Here is a 16449-nt window from a genome sequence, read left to right as displayed (position 1 = left end):
TAGAAGAAAATATAGATTCAGATGTGTGTGTGTTTATTTCCTACTTTTCAAGACATATAGTTTATAAACACATTTCTCTACACAAAAGCTATCAAAATAAGCCGGTTTATCAGTCAGAGACTAAGACTATAGAACATAAAGCCTGAGAGAAACAGCGTACAAGTCCTCATTTTGTAGTTCACAGTCAAAATCCTGACCCTTGCTCTACTTAGATTCTAGATTATGCAGAAAAACTACAAATCTGATCTTTCCAGCATGCTCTGTGTACCTGCAGGCAAGAGTGGTCTTCTGCTTCTTTCTACCTGAAGCAAAATTATGTAACCAGCTCTGAAAGACTTCACTATTCTCTTTGAAAAGGTAGACTAAAAAAAGCAAGAGAGGTGCCAGACAGATCTCTGCACAAGGTACTAACCAATGCACATACGAGGTGGGAAGCTGCAGATTCTTGGCTGAAAAAATATGTATTGGCAAAATGATTCGTATCCCTTTGTGCACAGCTTCAGAGGCATTACTGAAGTTTCCCCACAGTGTACTTGCACCCCTTTAGGCCTTGTTGGATTTATAACAATGATCAGAGAACCTTCGGAACTTAATAATCTCAGCATTAAACTGCTTATCAAAAATATCACACCTTTTGCTACTCTCTTTGTTGCAACTCCTATGTTTCTTGTTTCCCCATTTGCTGTGATCACTGTTTCAATGCCCTTCTTTCCCCTCTCTCTCTGCCAAAGACAACAGCAGTACTTCTTTAAAGAGCTGATGGTTCTCTGTCTCCTCTCCTCACCCATCCCCCTTCCTCACCCCTCCTGCAATGTACACAACTAAATGCATAACCCACTTCAGTCCCTGGTTTATCTTCCTCCCTCACAGGTCTGTAGTTTGAATTTTCAAGTATTCTGACATCTAAGCAAGAGAAATCCTCAAATGTGTCAGATTATCTTGCTTAGTTTATAAGACACTGAATAGCTCAAGGGATTGCTAATGGCTGGAGAGCCTTTTGTTTACAGGCTGTGGTTTCAATACCAAATCATGTCCACGATAGCCCTGAGTCAGTTTTATCTGATGCCTGTTTCAAGAGGATACATAATATGAGTTGTTGAGCTCAACATCAGTTTTTACAATAGAAGATGATCACAGCGAGCACTTCTGTTGTCAGTCCCGGAGGAAAAAAAGGCTGAACGCTGAAATGGAAAGTAAGGGAATGCTTCACAGGTGCAGAGATCCCTGAAGCAGTAAACACTCGTGTTACTAGGCCTATGTGATGCAGTGCAGTCCAGTGCCATGCAAAGTTGTCAGCTTGGTCCTCGAAGTGGTACACAGCTATAAATACATCAAGCTGGATTTATTAACTCAGGCATAGCATCTCCCTAACAAAGGTGTACTTCTTCAAGACCTAATCTGAATTCTAAGCTTGTGTATTTCTCTAGGAAGTGAATGCACACTTGCAGGCGTCAGTTACTACAGGAAGGGCAGTCCTTATTTTGGGGGAGGGTGCTGGGACGAGAGCTGCCTTTGGATATGCTTCACTAGCCCCAGACAGCAGCCTAGAGATCTGGTGCCATCATCATCAGGACTTAATTCATCCAACACAAGCAGTAATACCACCTTTTCCCTGAATAACTAAAACATGTTTTCTTATCCTTAAGACACATGAAAGGAAAAAATAACACTCTCTTAACAATTACCTACAGCTTGGTTATTCACATGTCTGTTTCCTTGTGCAAGAATGTACAGGATCAAAACAAGGGTCCACCAAGTTTGCTATCTCAGCTCCAGTAGCGAGCAGCGTCAGATGTTAGGAAAGAGCGTAAGCACACAAATATAGAGCAATACTTCCCTTGCTAAATGCTCCCAGATGCCAACAGTGTATCACTCCTGAACTTCCTCACCTGAAGGTTGCATTTGAACACCGGACTTAACAGCCACCCAAGAACCCTACCCCCATGTATCTGTGACATCCCTCTTTTTTAAATTTAATTATATAAAAAGGTACAAATGGCTATGTCAATAGATTTATATATGTGTATTAAAATGTATACAAAGAACAGTAACCAGGAAACAAAAAAAAGCCATCCAGCATAGCTCCCCAGATTTGGAATAGAACCAAATAAGAGACTGGCTATATCCCACAGGCTCTTCCTATCACAATCCCTCCCATTCTGAGTATCTGCCTAACAAAAGGGAAACTGGATTACTGTACTAAAGAAGGGATGGTCCTGTCACTGGTCCAGAGTCAATTAAACATGGGGGAGTGGGTGGAGAGGGTGTACGGATGTTGGGAATTTATTTTTTTGAAAGTTAACTGGAAGGCCGCACTTTATTTAAAACAGAATTTTAGACCTCTCCTGAGGAGAGAGTATGAATAGCTCACAGCTGCCTTAAACCTTCCTGAGATATGAATATACTACATTTTTATTAGAGCTGGATTATACTAGCAGCTATCCAGGAGGTTCAAATGCCTAACCACTGGAGACAATCAGAAGCACACAAAGATCTCTGCATAATGAACATAAATATCCTTTCAAACAGAAAATCATAATCTACTCTGCTGTAATCAAGTCTATATTGTTGCATAAAGAATTTTAAGCAGAAGAGCAAGAGATAGGACAAGAAAAACGAGAGGAACAAAAGAAACTCGAATGTTTCTTCATGATCAGTGTTTTAATCATTTTTTCAATAAAATAGTTATATATTATAATTTATTATTAGATTGTTTCTTTCATCTTGTAAGTACAATTCTAGCACTAACAAGGTAGTCTTTTATCCTCATATTTTAAATCAAAACTTTTTTCAGGAGTTTCAAAGTGGGTCTAGGATTTCAGCATACATTTTTGAGACTAAGTAGTGCCTGCAAAGCATATAGATAGTCCCAGCCTATTGCCAGCACCATGGGAACAGCTTTATACAGTTCAGAATCCTTTCAAACAAGGGCAAGCCCAGTGCCAAACCTCAGCCCAGGTAAACAGCTGCCTGTCAAAGATGCCCTGAGCAGTTCTTTTCTATTCTTCTTCATCTACTACCTGACATGCTTTTCTGCCACATAACAACTTAACTGGTGGTGGACTTTCGCAAGTGACTTTTCAACAGTAGAGTAATAACATCACCATTTTGAATTTTACATGCCTGCTTTGCAACGTTCAGAAAAGAGGATTGTGCAGGAAATATAGCACCAACCTACAGAAGAAAATGCCTACTTTGGACAGTGCTTGTCCATCTTTCAGTAAATTCATACACTGAATATTCTGAGGCATGGAAAACATTAAGTTATATTAATCCAGAACAGATGCCACCTTTGGTTTCTCAGCAGCAAAATCCTTTTAGAGGTATTATCTTCACTGGATCCCATGAGCAGGAATTAAATAAAATGGAATAGAACAAACAAAAACGGGTGCATCTGCTCCTAGAAAGAGTCCTGCTGCAGAAGGAATGCACTGATTGTTGCAACTGTAAAATAGTCAGAAGAGCAATCAGAAATATTTATTGCAGAGCCCTCCCTTTGAACACCCAAAGTATTCTGACAAAAATCAGTTGTTTATTGAATGAGTATCCCATGGTTACATTTTATGCCTATGAACAACACATCTCCAGTAAGTGCTATTTATAGATCATAATTAAATGACCTTTTTCCCCCCACATTTCCCCCACCTCCAAAATACGTGAAGAATTTCTACTACTTCACACAGCCTTTTTTAGGATAGGTAGAGATAATTATATCTGAATGGAGAATTGAGTATTTAGGTAATATATAAAAGTAACAGTGGTCTATTCACATATGTATTGAATACTATAGGTGTGAAAAATGACAGACATTTAGGGGATAAAAACTATTCCAATGTAGGAATCAGAAACCTGGCAATAATCTTCATTAAGGGCTTGTTTCTATAGAATAAATAAAAATAAAGCCATTTTAGAAAGAGTGTATTTAAAAAACCCCACAAAATCCAAACAAACAGAAAAATGTAAGCGAACTCGGGTCAAGCTAGCAAAGCATGTAAATCTAAGTTACATACTACATGAGTAGGCTGCACTGAAAACTCCTGAGCAATCTTTATCCATCCATCCCTCAAGTGTGGCAATATTTCCACTATCTTATTACTAACAAATCCAAAACCCAATTAACAAAAAATTAGGTGTAACACTATACAGTTTATGGATTTTGAGAGCATGCTGGGAATAATGCTTAAAGGAAACTTTAAAGAAAAAAAGGAAGAGAGAGAGGAGAGAAATTTTGGCACAGAATAAAAATGTCTTAATAGTGGGACCCACTGTGCTCTGGATTAGTTTCCCAAGATAAATGCTGAAAGCCTCATCACTTGATTAGTTAAAACAAAGCACTGGGAAATACACATTCTAAATATACCAAGGCAATCTTGCAGTGGATGAGATTGAACTTAATGGCATATTTTTCCAATTCTAATTTCTATGACTATGAAAATATTGCATTTAAAATAGAAATGTATTATTAATGGCACATACAAAACTTAATAATTTACTACCAGTTTTTATGTTGCCTAAACAACCCAGTATATAATTTCATTAGTACATGCAGATCCCAGGAGAGACTAACCAACAGGGGGAGGGAAAAAAAAATTTAAAAAAACACTTAGCTCTTCAAGAATGTAATAGCTATTTACAGTCATAAGACACAAGAACAGAGTAATAAAGAACAGCAGGTTCTACAGCTTGTAAAGCAACAGCAGAACTCAGCTTTGAGAAGGGAAGGAGGAGAAAAGATACATAGCATTGTTTCAAGTTAAAAAAAGAAAGAATGCTTAGATGTTAAATGACAAACTCAGATGACATTAATTGATTCAGGTCTGCTGTCTTTGAAACAGAGGCTTTGGCTATATAAATGTAATAGCATACTGCATATGCAGTCAGTGGAATTTAATTTGCAGTCATCTAATCCATCTAGTGCTGATGTCTGTATCACAGGGAGTTCACCTACAGACAACTCAATATCTCACACAGCTCTTTGAATAAAATAAAAAATAAAAATTGAAAAAAAAGAAAAAAGAAAAAAGAAATGGAGCAGTGGGTTTGAGGAAAAAAAGTAAAGAAGATAACTCTCTCTTCCTGAATCAACACAGAAAAGAAAAAAAAGCAAAGGTGAATTTAGCACAGTCAGCAGCTAAAAGGGATCTTTTTAAACTGCCTACTACTACTACCTAAATACAAAATAATGCAAGCACCACTTAGTTGCAGTAACACCTTGACTAGTTAAAAAAAAAAAAAACGGGGGGGGGGGGGGGGGGGGAGCAAAAAAAGGCACTTAGTAACAGTAACAATAAAAAGCAATTAAAACTCTTTCATGGAAACATCCTAGCAACAAAATAGCAAGACAAAGGCTGGATACAACAACACAGCAGCTGGTACCTGATACCATGCTATTGCCTTTAATATGAAAGAAAAACATTTCTTAGATAACATACTGGTGTACTTACAGCATGTATCTGTGACGAAGCTCAGTATGTTTTCAGCACTTTTCACCTCTATTCACACATATGAAACTGTATCATCTTTCGAACTATGCTCCACATTAGATTCCTTGACAGAAAGCAGGTGGGCACACTGTCTACTTCATGTTTGCCTCTTAACCAGGCCATTTTGACAGCCTGGGGGAAAATTTTCTACTTCATCATCCCCAGATATTAATCAGGCCAGGGAGTAGGTGAATCTTAATATTTGTTGGAGATTACTAACCACAGTGCCAGGGTCTCATCTTTCCAAGCACAACCACATCATTTAAAAAAAAAAAAAACCAACCCACACACAGATCTATGCAAGGAATCCTCAGCTGCTAACGCAGAAAAACTTTGTGCTGTCAAAGCTTCATAAAGGGACTGGGGTCTGCACACCACAGCACATTTCATATTTCTTGCCTCTTTAAAAAAAAATACATTTTTCTTTAACCACAAAATTTTATGTTTAAAGCCATGCAATTTTTTAAAAATGTATAACTCTAAAAATATCCATTGCAGATATATGGGAATTTTCTGACTTAACATGTAACATGTTTTATTGGTTTTGTAGGGCTGCTCCCTACAATAACATCAGCTATTCAAGCCTTCATCCACCAGGAGCACAGGGATCAAAAAAGAGAAAACCAAACAAAACCCCCAAAAAACAAACAAAGGAGTGAGCAGCTCAACTCTTAAGTCACAAAACCCAAAAGATTGGGTTGGTGGCATTCCCTCTCTCTGAGGCCTTCATACAGCAGCCTTGCAGAAAACACTGAATCCTTAATGTTGACAAATGATTTGCATTTAAAACAGGAACTTCCTTATAATTCAGCAGCTTTTCTGTATAAAATAGTCCAGGGGGACAATTACATAAAGACATTCAACGCTATTTTGACACTTCTCTTTGTAGAAAGAAAATACAGAAACATAAAAAGAAACCAAACAGTTCCATTGTCCTAAAAATTAGTAAGGAGCACTACCGATTGCCAACATTTGTATACTTTCACTCCAAAAATACAGCACTTCTTGACTGAGTACATTCCTGTCCTCATTCAATACAGTGGACAGAGTTTATTACCCCATGTTTCACAAATAAATGGTGTCAATGAAGTGAAACAATGCAAGATTGTCAAATACCTATTTAGTTCACATAAATTACACCTCCCTCTCTGCTGCTCGTAAAGACAGTACTGTACAGTCCTGAAAGTATGCATGTGATATTATCTTGCAGGAATGGAGCACGTGCACGCTGCCCACTTTATAGCCCAGCAGTTTGACTAACTAAAGTTACATCAGCAGGCATCCTTCAGTCCTCAGCTCTCTCATTCAGAAGAGCCTTCTTGCAAGCTCTTTTTCTACCCTTTCTAACCTCATTCCCCTTTGCACACAGACACACATTACAGTAGGGACCAGAGGGCAAGGACTTAAGCCCTAAGCATGCATTAAATTAACTCATTTTAAATTTAGAGATGCATGGACACACCAAACTGTATAAGACTTGGTCTCAGGGGCAACATTTTATATTGCCACAATGTTCTATTTTCACTGTAGCACATCTCCAAATGGAAAGGCAGTAATTTAGCTTAGCTCTAACCTGATATCATACACTTATAATTAAAGGAAAATATTTAAAGTAGGACTCAGAAGAACAGAAATTTTTTTTTTTTTAAAGTGCATGAAATGGGCCTATGCTGAGATAGGTGTTACTATGTAATTGAACATCTATGAAGTCATTTGACAGATGAAAACTTTTTAATAATATTTTTAAAGTCAGGGTTATACTTCAGTCACAGTTCAGTGTATTCAGTTGGAAAGCATGGAGTTTCAACAGTGCTCCATCAAATAACAGAAGCTAGTGATTTTAAATGGTCAAATATAAATATCTGACATACATACACACACATATACATAATTAGCACACACAGATATAAAGTACACACACATTTTCTGATGCAAAGCAACACTTTCTCATCTGGTCAGTGACTTACTAGAACTGCAAGTGGTCCTCTGCAAGCGAGACATGAATACTCTGCCTCATTTGGAAAAGTTTTAAGCCTACCATGTCGTAGTTTCAAAACTGTCCCACCAGACAAAAGTAGTTTCAAAACTGTTCCCCCAGACAAAAGTAAGCTTAAAAACTGGTAATTACAGTGTTGCAGCTGCGGCAACATTCAAGTTAGGGCTGAGATGGTACTTCAATTCTTGTTGCAATGATGTCAGAAAATATCACTTTGGGCTGAAACTTCTTATGCTTGATCTCATTGCAGATGTTTGCACTTACAGATTTCTGTTTGTTTGTTTGAAGGAAAAGGGAGTATTTGGAGGGGCAGAAGGGTAAAAAGGAAAAAGAAAAATAAAACTGTAGGTTGCATATAGAGCTTTTATTCTTAAGACTAATATACCCAGAGTTTTTAGGTCTAGATAATGTAAAATTAATTGTGGGCCACATACCGCCTTCATTGTTATTCCTACTGTGCTTCACTGAGCAGAATTTAGACTTTTAATTTCAGAACTGGGAAGTGCCTTCTGCTGTTACACGGTATATAATCTGACATTGTGCTTTTTCCTTACTCTGCTCTTGTCTGGCTCATCAGCCTCGTGAGACTTTCCCAAATTGTAAATCCACGTTCAGTATAGAGCTGTCCCAGAGCAAGCAGATGAACAGAGAGTTGGGAGTATTCTGGAGAGTGATCTGCACTACTGAGTATTAAGGATACAAACACATCACTTCTCATCTATGGATCAGCCTGATCCTGAGTGTTTAGATAGGGTCAGAGCTGCCTCAAATTTGTCTGATGCAGCACACAAGTACTGATTCCTCTCATAGGAGAGTTGTAGACTAGTGAAACCTACGGCAGCTCCACCACTGACTTCTCTATGAACACTTACCAATGCTGCAGTAACCTACACTCAAAGTAGTTAAGCAGATGAAATGGAAAATAGTTTCAGCACATCCCCATCACTGTAACATCACACAGCTGACAAACCTGATGAAGTCAGTAACAATGAAAATTGGAGATCATCTGGGAATTTCTCCCAAATTTTAGAAAGCATCACACTAGTTACAAAGGCTTACCGTAATTTATCATCACAATTTTTATTTTTAATGTCATTTTAGAAATTGTACATCAATGCAAATCAATCACTAGAAGTAATGAATTCTCAGCTTCCAATCATGAGAATTTTATGTAGCTTCACAACTTCAGCCAACCCACTTAACCGACTGGTATGTTGAAATAGCAATGTAATCTACTTACTTGCCCTGCAAGGATAATATTAATAGCTTCTAATTATACACATATGGTAATAACCATGATTTCTAAACATCACCACAATGTAACTCTTCCGTACTTTGCATGAAGTCCACTGGTTCATGAACTCCTGAACAGAAATATCTGTCACCATGCATACTTTTCAGCACAAGCAAAGATGGACTATTCTCTCCAATATGATACTGATCACAACAGGCAAAGGAAACTCAGCATCTAATTGACACAGAAACATTCATACTCTACTAAGTGTTTAATAGTTAAATTTTTGGCTTATTTGTACCCCTGCAATTTCTGTTTTTAAGATAATGCAACCAGCAGAGTTGCTCTGTAATTAAAGACAACTTTTTTAAAAAAATATATTTATGTATTCATGTGGTGTAATTGTAAAATAAAGTCCTTCACTGTAGTGCATACACTCAGGGGGATGAAGATAAGGTTGTAGTGGGAAAAATTAACTATGAATTTCTTGACTTGTGTATGTATAATAAAATATCAATTTAAATGCTATATTAATATTCATATATTTGATTCTGTAATTGTTTTAATTGAGAGAGACCAATTAGTGAGGAAGAAAGTGCCTATTAGCCCACAATAAAAATAATACATATAAGTACTTCATTTTGTAAAGATGTCTCTGCTGGTTTTTATTGAAATTTCCACTTAGGGAGATTGCTGTTGTTTTTAACCTGCTTTTTTAAAGCTGAACAAGTTTTCATCAATTACACGATAAAACTTGAGGAACTTTCAGGGCTCTGCAATTTACATCAAGTTATGTCTTCGTAAGTAGATGCAAAATTCAAAAGAAACTATTGTTGATATTTTTAAGCCTAAGTGACACTTTGCCAGGTTCTTCATTGTTATTTTGTTTAACCTCTGGTAACTAACAGAGCAGGCTATTACGAAAAAGTGAACTATCAGAGTGAGAGAGGAGGCACTATTATGTGAACAAGCACTTTAAAAGTCTTGTCAAGTATTTTGGTTTCCCATTTGGCTTTTCTTGGGAGGACAGAAAGGAACAACAGCAAAACTTAGCCTGAAAATTGGCACTCAGATGTAACAGCTAAAATTATATTCTGAACAAATAAAAAGTATTATAATGCACAGTTACTTTCAACATGTTTATGGACTCACCCCACACGCTTCCTCCCCTTTTAACTCCAATGATGCTTTCACTGGCAGCAACTCCTCAAGTGAAAAAGAATCCATCCTACAGGAACACAAGGAGCAAAAGCATAACATCACTTCGATAAAAGAAGAATTATCCACCCCATAAGATTATTAAGACCAAACAGAAACACACTACTAAATCCCTAGGGCGCAAGGATTAATACTACCGTAGTCTCTGCCAGCGTCTTCCTCCTTCAAAATTATTTTCTATCATGGATTATTTGGACTTTGAGTGACACCATGATTTTTACATGGGAGGAGGAAAAAAAACCAACAAAAACCCCTGGGGTAAATATGAGTAAGACCCATTTCAGCAAACAGTTACACCACAAGGATACATGAAAAGAAAATCCTGAGGAAGACATCTGAGAGTCAAAAAACGCAATTGCACTGAGCTAATTTCTGAAAACTGATGTCATAACTTGCTAATCAGCAATGCTGAAAACAGACGGATTAAGTCATGACAAGCTAACTTCTTAATACTCACTTCACAGTATGGGCAAATATCCACTCTCAGAATCTTTTAAAGGTGAAGTTTGTCTACAAAGAAAGATGGGCTGCCTACTTGGAAGAGATGGCAAAACAGACTACAAAATGCTGTCTTTTTTACATAAAAGTATTTTAATAGTAAATGCAAGTGCTTAGTGTTTTAAAATAAGAACAAGTATCTTTCTTATAACATCTGTACAACACTGTCAGAACCTAATTGTGTTGTCACAATTGATTTTGTACCTTAAAGTGATCACTTTGTATCAAAATTTTATAAAGAGAATAAAAGGGAGATGTTTTTAGAGAGGTTCTTTTATGTTGGCTTGGGTTGTTTTCTCGGTTTAAGTATGTTTAGGGTTTTATTTAACAGAACTTTGTATACTTCTGAAACATGACAGTCACTGCAGGATGGTATTGTGTAACTGGAGACACTGAAAAGACACCTTAAAGAATACTAATTGAGAGTAGAACATTTCTCAACAATAAATAAATAACTTGAAAAAACAGTGAAGAAAAGGATGACTTGATAATGGGATAATGATACACGCTGCATCAAAGTCTGTTAATTGAAGGTTTGCCATGACCAGTGAATAACATTCATTGTAAATGTCTTCAGAAAAATAATACCCTGCTAAAAGTAGAAAATGATCAAGAGGAAAGAAAATTGTAAAGGAATGAAAATTAGTAGACTTTACATACTAAAATATAATGGTAGTTCTCAGAGCCTAGAATGGCAGACTAATTTTCCACATTAGACTGGTTAGTTAATTGTGCACTTCAACATGCCAAGCATTTCTGAATAATACTAAAAATGATCCCAAGTTTGATAGGGAATAAAAATCATCTAAGAACTATACTGGCTTAAAGACATACATACACAAAACAAAGATGACAGAAGCAGCCTAGCAAACACAGAGCTTTACTGTCTATATAACTAATCATCTATGGTTCAAATCTGACTGCAGGTTGAAAAAAAAAAAAAAATTTCTTTTTAAAGAGTTTGTAACTCACATGCTAGAATTTTGCCTGTAAAAAATGAAGAGCAGCAGCAAACACACTTATGACACTGAATGACAAATCTCAATTTAGAAAGAAGTAATTTTTAATATATATGATGTAACATTATATAACATCCAGTACTGTAAAAATTAAATCACATATATACCTTTCCTTAATTTCGATTACTTGCAAATGTAGTGTTGTCTTCACAAAGAGATACATACATGATTTAAGAATGTACTGCAAAATTTACTATCTTTGTTTTTGCTGTGACAAGTTGCCAGAGAGAGAAAGTATTTTAATTCTTATAGAACAGTATTTGGAAATGCTACAGAGAATGAGAATGATACATTTAAAAGATGTTATTAAAGAATAACATATGCACGGACAAGACTGATTTTAAGCATTTCATTATTTTACTCCATTTAAATAACCTTGGTATCTACTCATCACTACACAGGAATGAATGGTGACTTTTCTGCAATGCCTTATAGTAGTCAGAAAACTTATTTCAGAACAAAGAATGGAGCTGAGCACGATTTTGGAAAAACAGCTTCAAGACATGTCATGGGTGTGACTGCCTGGGAACATTTAGGATGGATAAACTAACCCGATCTGAACATAGCAAAAGTAAAAAGATTCCTGATGAATGCTGAGAACCATTAGAATTAACCAGGCAGGAAAATAACCACTCTGTAAGAGATAGGATCTCTGTGGCTGTTCATGTATGGGAGAAGACACATGAAAAATGGCAAAGTAGCAAACTGCTCTAAATAAACCAATTCAAAGCCTCAGAACACCAGAAGGGTACATCCAAAGAAACTGAAAGAGATTAATATTAAAAGAAAGTACTTATCAACATGAATGCAATTAGCTTTTGGAAATCTTTTTCACAAGGTATAACTAAGGCCAAGAGCTTAAAAGGATTAAAAATACTAATCAAATGTATATAGATAATGAAGGAATCCAGAATTACAACAGCAACTTAATTCCTAAGTGTTTATTCCACAAGTGCAAGGAAACTTTCATCTTCCAAAAGCATGTGGTGTTGGCCACTTTTTTTGGACACAATAGTATTATTTTCACATGAACAGAAAAGCAATGTTTTTTCCTGTGTTGAAATGCATCATTTAAAAAAAAATAAATTTTACTGCTGAGAACACACTTTGCAGTAAGAGGAACAAGACAAACTGAACATGGATATTAAAAGAAAAATGTCAAATGCCAATGAAGACGTGAATTGGTAAGATTTCCCTGATGCAGAGATTCCTGGACAAGACCCCTGATTTCTGTTATGCATGAGATCAGATTAAATTAACCAAAAGATCCCTATCTGTCTTTAAAACATATCAATATCATTACTTCAATAGTCCACTAGGGCTTCACACATGCATATGGGAGGAAGATAGCAAGGATTTTGCCTTCCCTACTCCAGCAACATACGACAGACATGTGACAAGGAACTAACCACCAATTTTCTCCTTACACTCATCTGTAATTGTATGCATGGGCATGAGGAAGTAAGTTCTTCATTGCTTTTGATAAGTAGTTATTATGAAATGCTTGAAAGAATACCTGCCAAGTAACACAGCACGTGAATGCACATTTAATAAGCTTATTTAGAAAACATCTCTGCTCCATAAATATCTGAGAGGAAGAGTCTTAAATAGTATGAAAGCCAATGAGAGCCAATAGTCTCAGAAAGGATCAAACCTGGAGCTTGCTATCTTGTTCAAGTTCAGTAGCTCCCTGCTATCTGATATCACTAGATCCACAAGTCATGTATCAGGCAAGCTGACAACCTTTTTTTTTAAAAACAAAAAAATTCAATTAGGTTTAGGTAATCAAGATAAAAGCACTTAATACCAATGTCAAGACTTCTGCAGCTTCTGACTAGTGTACTTGTACCATCTAAGAACAGCTGTAAGCAAATTTAATCACACTTCCAAAAACTGAAAACAAAAGAGAATGATCCATTAGTTATGTAAATATGGAAGGGAAGAACCCCTAGGATTCATCCTCTGCAGACCTACAAAGATATCTATAACGATATTATTTGTCTATTTACATTACTACATCTGGATTACCAGTCTAGAACCAGCCTGCATTTTGGGTTTGGATTTAGTTTTAGTTCTCAGAACTCTAAATAAGAAAGAAATATTCTCCCATCAGAGGGTATCAGCTTGATGGAGCACATGTGAACAGCAGTAACAAAAAACAACTCTTGCACTCAACTGTTGTTCAGTTACTTAGCTTTGGATATGGTTCTGTCCTGGTCTAGCCAAGGCATTTTTCAGGATGAGGATAATAAGATGATCTAGGCAGTACTACCATCATCCCAGGAACCCAAACTATGACAGAACTGCCAGTTCATGTTCACTCAAGAATCATTAAGCTTGTTCCCCTCTAGCAGCCTTTAAGTTCTGCTGACTTCTGATAGTTGCAGCTAGCAGTCTAGATTGGATTTGGAATCAACTGATAGAACAAAATGACGTTGGTATAGTTAATGATCTCCTGTCAAAATGTATTCTATTTCATACTGATTGTTACAGAGTCAACAGTTTCCAAATCAGATATCTAATTCTAGGCTCTGAAGGTCAAGATTTTCAAAAGCACATAAGTGGCTTCAAAGCACGAGTCTATTTTCAGACACCTAAATAAAATAATTTATTTTTTATACTAAAAAGTAGATCATTACTCTCTAGAAAATGCATGCCAGTGCAAAGGAAAAAAGAACACACTACAAAAATTATCACAGAGCACAGGATTGTCCTGTTTATGATGAGTTTTGTTCAAGCTATTTACTCATGAAATCCAAATTAATCTAAGACCTACTATAGGTTAAGGCTTAGGGTGTGCTGAAGTTGGTCTTGGAAAGGTGGGTAGGGGAGGAAAGAATATGCCTTGGAACAGAGTTTCAGAGCATTTCTTCTTTAGTTTGAAGTTTAGTTTTGTTTTTAGTTTACCTGAAGTATTGTGAAGAACACAGTATAAGATAGCTGAAATTAATAAGACATTAAATAGTATGTAAGTTTAGTTTTGGTAAGTGTATACAGTTCTTGCAGGCCCTAATAAAACCAGTTAAAGAGCAAACTAGAACAACATGACTTATGATCATTGTTTGTCCAACTGGCTACATTCAGAATGGAAATACTTTGGAGAAGAAAACGGCTTTCATAAAATACCTATATAATTAATCCAGCATCCATTAAAGAGAAGTTCCCCACAGTGTGTTATTTATTAGCCTTGATCCTAGGTATATCAGCTGTTGAGTTTCCAAGAACTTCCCCTATAGGGATCCTTCAGGCTAACATATGACACCATTACAGAGGTGTTCTTTGTCACATTATAAGAAAGTTCTAAGTTATTGCAGTATATGTTCTGTTATATATTTTGATTATATTCTTTCAGTTCCACGACTCTCCTTACTCCCTGTGATTATATAATCCATCAGAAATCACTTTATGAACCTATGGGCGGAGGCAGGTGGGAACAGTCTGAGAAATTTTCAGATTCTTAAATCTACATTTAAACTTACATTTAGAAGGTGGAAAATTCAGATAAATTAGCTTAGAAGGCCATCTATAGTGTTTCATGGATATGACTATGACTCTTCAGGGACTTCCAGATCAAAAAAAAATATGATCACTAGGTGCGTGGGATAAATACAGAGACACTTTGAATTCCTGTCATACGCTCAACTTAAACTGATAGAAGAGGTTTCCTTGCAATTTTTGTTTGTTTGTTTGGAACAACAGTCATTACTAGCACTTTCAGGAAGATGCTCATTAAAAGCAAAATACTAAAGAAGTAGTCTATATGGGCTTTTAAAAAAAAGTCTCATCCTCTAAATAGGTTTTACTAAGAAAGGTAGGCTTATATTCCAAAAAGGACATTTCCCAGGATATACAGTAACATAAAACAACCATTCATCCATCACTACCCATGGAACATAGTTAACTACTATTAAAAGCTTAAATCAATTCAACTCACAAATACAGCACAGAGGTCTCAACCAAATAAAAGTTACTGAAAATGTCAGAAGACAGCATGAACTACAGTCAATGCTGATCAGTTCAGGATTTTTCTGCCAAACAGTATACAGCCTCCTTAGCAATGAACCACTTGCCCTCATCACCAAGACCCAGCCCCATGTTACTTCTCAGGATACTGAGTACATGCCAAACATGAGAAGGAAGAGACCCACAGAGAAAGGAAGAGCACAACAGTGTTTTCAGCTCACCATGAAAAACAAACAACAGATATCGGAATGAAAGAAAATGCTTTCAGGCTTCTCTGCCAGTTCTACATTAATTTATAGATTGTGACAACCAGAACAGCTTCAATGATACCGTACTGAGGAGAAGGGTGAAATATCCCAGTCTTGTAGCTCATTTTCAAATTTGTTTCCCACGGTTTTCAGAAGCCTGCACCACCAAAGCTAAGCACACTGAGATTACAACATTTCACTTAGCTGTTAACAACATCACAGAACAGGCCACCCTCTCATGCCAGTGAACAGGCATCTTCCCATGAAGTACACAAAACAAGAACAAACTATGATTCTGATGTGACCCTTAAAGATTTGTAGATTTCATGAAAAATAAAGTTCTATTTAATCATCAACATACAATGCTCTATATTAGACCAAAAACATGATGTACTAACTGCCCTCATTGGTTACCCAAATCTTTAAGACCCTGCATTATTTGAAGAGGAGCAAATATTCACGTGCAGGTTGCAGAAAACAAAAGTAACTGTAATACCAAAAATTAAGAAACTAAGCGCAAGTTTGGTTTTCACTGCATCACATTTGTCAACCTCAAGCAATGTCAGCTGGAGACTATTTTATTAATAATGAGTGTCTACTGCCTGTGTAAGAACATAAAGGTTATGATCCATCTCAGTTAACTTTAAGCACCTAGGAGGAGCATGCAACATAAGCGAAAACTTGGTTCCTTATAAAACTAACAAAAAGAAAGAGGCCTCCCATAGAGGATGTCATTCCTCTTTGCTTTCAATTAGAAGCTTTTCAATTAGAGGCAGAGGATAAGTAAAAC

The 16449-nt window shown here is 36.5% G+C and overlaps 1 long non-coding RNA gene across 1 annotated transcript in view; it reads right to left on the bottom strand.

Moving 5' to 3' along the window:
* The window catches only part of LOC141942220 (uncharacterized), a 257563-nt gene that overhangs the window by 182423 nt on the left and 58691 nt on the right, over positions 1 to 16449 (bottom strand). The window contains exon 2 of the long non-coding RNA XR_012628568.1: positions 9866 to 9941. This is a non-coding gene — a long non-coding RNA (uncharacterized LOC141942220). The remainder of the gene's footprint in view (positions 1 to 9865; positions 9942 to 16449) is intronic.

This window comes from Strix uralensis, chromosome 4 (genome assembly GCF_047716275.1).
Source record: "Strix uralensis isolate ZFMK-TIS-50842 chromosome 4, bStrUra1, whole genome shotgun sequence".
Taxonomy (NCBI): Eukaryota; Metazoa; Chordata; class Aves; order Strigiformes; family Strigidae; genus Strix; species Strix uralensis.
Note: the sequence above shows the minus strand (reverse complement) of the source record. Positions and strands in the feature narration are given on the sequence as shown.